Source organism: Micropterus dolomieu, linkage group LG14 (assembly GCF_021292245.1).
Source record: "Micropterus dolomieu isolate WLL.071019.BEF.003 ecotype Adirondacks linkage group LG14, ASM2129224v1, whole genome shotgun sequence".
Taxonomy (NCBI): Eukaryota; Metazoa; Chordata; class Actinopteri; order Centrarchiformes; family Centrarchidae; genus Micropterus; species Micropterus dolomieu.
The window spans coordinates 13,550,204-13,554,982 of record NC_060163.1 but is presented as its reverse complement, the minus strand read 5'-3'; the positions used below and the strand labels follow the sequence as shown (position 1 = coordinate 13,554,982).

The window sequence follows — 4,779 nt, the reverse complement described above, 5'->3', positions numbered from 1 at the left end:
GGGCTAGTAGCACTAGCCGGGCAGGACAGAAGGATGCTTCCCAACCTGCAACTAGCTGGCCGAGAACAAGTCCTTTGAGGGCTAGCAGGCCGGGGAGATGACAGCCGGACGCTAGCTGGCAGCTTGTTAGCTTGCTCATGGCTAACAGGCAGAGGAACTGGTGTTGACTTGGCTGGGGAATCGGCTGAGGTGCGGAGGAAGTCCAACACCCACTTAGGAAAGGAGTTGGCCGCTCCAGGATTTGCAGCCAACTTTGTTCGGGTGAGGGACACGATAGCCTCCTTGTGGCTAACATGACTAGCCCCATACCACATATTCCTCAGCACCATAAACTCCCGGCACAGATCAAGCAGTTCATCGGACATGGGTCCCTGGGTCCCTTTGCGGTCCGGTCATTCTGTCACGATCGTGGTGTGGAGGCAAGTTGGAGGACCCAAACGCAGGACACAGAGCGGAGCAGATATAGTGCAACAAAGGGTTTTAATATAACAAAAAGCGAGCACACTTACAGGTGAGTGGCTGAATAACAGAAATCCAAAATCCAAAAGTACAGGGAGCCGAGCCGAGCCGAGCCGAGCCAGTTACAGGCAGGCAGAAAGTACACACACGACAGACTGGGGGGTAACATGAACAATGACCAGACAAAGACAAGACAGAAACACCAGGTATATATACACACACGGACTAACGAGCAGGGCGGGAGCAACACAGGTGACAGACATGAGACTAACGAGGCAGAGAGAGAGAGCAGAGGAAAACAGAGAGACTTGACATGACAAGCAGACTATATAGCACATACTGGACACTAGACAGGACAGAATCTCTTGGGGAAAACAGCAGGCCAGATATATTGTCATATAATTAAGTTTCTTAAAGAAACTGAGTTAGGAAAAAGAATTTAATTTATGTTTATTTTTGTTTTATTTTATTTTATTTTTTTTTTTATTTATTTATTTTTTTTTTTTTATTATTTTTATTTATTTTATTTTTTTCCTTTGTTTTTGGTTTTGTTTATTTCATTTATTTCCTGCCTAATCTCTCGTTCCACACTCCAGTCCAGCTTGTGGCGGTAATGCACCGTTAAACTGGTTTGCCAACCGCCATTAAACCCTAAAGAAGAAGAAGAAGAAGACAGGACAGAACCCAAAACTCAACATACTAAGGCAGATACTAAACTCAAAAGTGCAACACAAAGGATGGCCAACCGGCAGAGCGTGACAGGTTGAGCCAGACAATGACAGGTATGGACTGGCGTGCAGAGATGCTTTTGCTTTGTGGCACTTCTCACAATGAAGTTACCTCAGATGATTGAAGACAACAATTGCCAAAGATCGATTATGAACAAAAGTTTTATTTCACAAATTGAGATATCGGGACCCTGAACTGGTGCTGGTTTCAGTAGAACATTGGTACTGCTGCTGCTTCATGTTTCTCTCTTCCTCCTTCATGGCTAACTCAACATGAAGTATTTTCATCTTTATTTCATGTTCATCTTTTAAATACTTTAATTTGTGCTCATGGAATTCCATGGCCAGTTTCTCGTGCATGGTCAGCCTCTTGATCCTTCTCATCTGGCCAGAATTAGTGACACCATCTTCCCTCCAGGCTGCTGCAGCTGTAGTGGGCTGACCTTCATCCTGTCTCAGGACCTCCAAGCTCTGGTGATCATCTGAAAAGTATTATATTGCAGCATTACTGAACAATATGTATTTAAAAGTGAAGTTCATGAAATATTTCTGGTTATAGGACTGCAAATAATGACTGACAACAATACATATTCCCTGCAGTTTAAGGATGGCACATATTGAATTAATGTGGCCTACCAAATGAGGATTGGAACAGGGCCCCATCTGAACTGTCCAAATGATCCATCATCAGGGATACCTCCCAGGGGCTGCTGGCTATCAATGATCGAAGTCAACAAGTCTCCTATGTCATCGGTCTCCGGTCTTTCTGGGGGTCCACCACCAGTCTTGAAACGCTCCCTACGTGCAACAGCATTTGTCGTCTTTAAGTTTATTTTTATGTTTTTCCACAGGATCTAAGAAAGATGGAACAATATAAAAAATTAAAATTCTGTATGATGCTGTTTGTAATATACTTGGATCACAATGAAGCAACATTTCAACGTGACTGACATGTAAAAGTAGACCAACAATAATACAGTAAAGTTCCTGTTGCTTACTTTTTCATTCAAGTTAAATTCATTGCAAATTGAAGTCCAAGCATTCTTTTTCTTGTTTTCTGTTGCTGAATCATGCTGTTTGTTCTCAATAATTGGGTGGTTTGACACAATTTGCTTCAAAAGGGTCCTTTCAAAGTCACTGAAATTCTTTGAACGTTGTCTTTTACCTTTGTCCATTGTTTGGTTGGGTGATTTACTCCAGTTCCACACAATGTTAATGTTTCTTCAGGGTCCAGCCCTGGTTTTTGGAGCAACCTCAGGTCTGCACCGAGTGCACAACATTACTCTAATCGGGCTTCACAGAGAGTAGCTAGTTAGTCCTTATTAACCTTAGTCTGCAACTCCCTAGTCTGGTATTACTTAATCTCAAATAAAGCAATGTCTCAGAAAACCATTTTTTAAGTCCGTATTAATTTCAGTAGGATTAGTCCTCATTTATTTTAGACTCTGTCCGGGAAACCGCCCCTTACTGCGCTGGTAGAAAAAATAAGTAGTTGGATTGTAATTTCATGTAGTTCTTCTCCAGCCTCTGTTATGGCTTTGTTACGTGGACAGAAATGTGCCCTTACCTTCCTGAGACAGATTAATATTATTGGCAATAAAACGGTAACAGCAGGGAAGCTCAGATCAGCAGCTAAACTTCACATTTTACTGCCCTGGTGGAAAACATTTATTTGTTTTTACTGCTAATGGTGATATATAAAAAGACCCTGTGCCTGTCAAGTGACCAATAATGAATACTTTCAGAATTTGCATTAAAAAACGTGTTTTTTTGGATAATGCTTCCCCACTGTGCACACAAATGTGTAATTTACACTACTTTCACATGCTAAATGCCCATTAAAAACATTGCACTGTTTTACCACAAGCTGAACTTATGGCTGTCAGTACTAGTTTGCGTTTCTGTTGTATTAAAAAAAAAAAAGAAGACATTTTGATAAGATTTGCATCACTTAATTTCATATGAATTACAGTTTTTATCACTATGAATTAAAAAGACTATTTCAACAAGTCAGCTAGTCAGCAAAGACAAAGGTGCTATCAATAAGACTGAGTTTCAATAATTGTAACAATAGAAGTTGTTTGACAGAGACGTAGATCAGATGCTTGAGTCTGTTCTTTCTACAGCATCAACAATCATCAAAGACATGGGAGCTGACCACTTTGGGATGGAGCAGAGAAAGACTAAAGGCCCTAAGAAATTTGGCGTGACTAAGGATGAAAAACCAGCCCTCCAAAAGATGTGGGACCTCTTGAGGGAGCACATCAAGACCTTGTGAAGCCGAGTATCAGCGAGGTGATAATTGGCAAAGGAGAGAGCCAAATTCACTCAAAACCCCTTCAAATATTTGTCAAGGCTCCTTGGGGACTAAACAATCAGGCTAAAGACATTAAAATAAAAGTGAGGTAGAGGAGAACCTTCAGACTATGCACAGTGATTCAAGACGGGGAAAAACTCCAGATGGGAGATTGTTGTGCTGCCCTGAAGAACCAGCGATCTCCTTCGATGATGGAGAGCCCAGAAAACAGGAAGTCAATGACTTAATCTAAAAGGCCAAGGGAAGATCTGCACCGGGGCCATAATGGTATTCCATACAGAGTGTACAAGATCTGCGAGAGGCTGAGGAGACATCTGTGGAAGTGGCTGAAGGTTGCATGAAGGAAGAACTACTTGCCAGAAAGCTGGCTCATTGCTGAGGGATGCTTTGTTACCAAAGAGCAGAATTGTTCAAGCACAAATGTGCTTAATGTGGAGGGGAAGGTCTTTTCTTCTCAGATTTTTAGTGAAAGACTGACTTCAATTCAGAGCACCTAGTACATTAATGCCTCTGTACAGAAAGCCAGAGTCCCTAGAGTTCCCACTTGTATTGAGCACAACAGTGTCCTCTCAAAGATGATTGATGCAAAGTGGAAACTGGGATACCTGGCAGTCCTTTGGCCCGCAAAGCCCGTAAAGAGTCTGGAGAGGTGTTACAGAATTGAACTGAATGACAAGCTAAGTGTGAAGGAGAAGCTCAAATAAGCAGAGAGGTGGCCTTCCTGGGAAGTATAATGTAAGGGGCTAACCAGTGGTGTAGTCTACGTGATACGCAGGTGTACGCCGTATACCCACTAGGAATGTTCACTTAAAATAGTGAGATGATACGTAACAACATTGTTTTGTGACAGAACTTTCACACGTTCATTCAAAAATTCACCCCGTCTATGTTGCAAAGCTCTGAACTGACGTAGCCTGTGACCGGGAGCTGACGTCACCTACCAAACAACGACACAGCTGCGTGGCGGTCACTCGGCGCACGATTTAAATGGACTAATGTGAATCACTTAAGGAGATGTGAAACGCGAGCAAACGTCTCGGGTTACGTATGTAACCCTGGTTCCCCGAGAAGGGGAACGAGACACTGCGTCGGTTGCGACACTATGGGAACGCCTCTAGGCGTAGCAGGTCTGAACGTGAATGAAATCACTCCAATCCTATTGGCTTGTTGCTAGAAGGGTAAGGTGTGACGGAATAACCGGAGGAGTATAAAGCACACCTGAACACACTCATCATTAGCTTAAACTATGAAGCAGGCGCTTCAGGCGGGGAGAGA

General features: G+C 42.8%; 1 long non-coding RNA gene across 1 annotated transcript; it reads left to right on the top strand.

Moving 5' to 3' along the window:
- Window positions 1-1,164: 1,164 nt before the first annotated feature.
- LOC123983529 lies at window positions 1,165-2,128 on the top strand. The gene is made up of 3 exons (XR_006828205.1): window positions 1,165-1,241; window positions 1,606-1,676; window positions 1,788-2,128. It is a non-coding gene; the product is annotated as an uncharacterized LOC123983529 (long non-coding RNA).
- The last annotated feature ends 2,651 nt before the right edge of the window (window positions 2,129-4,779 follow it).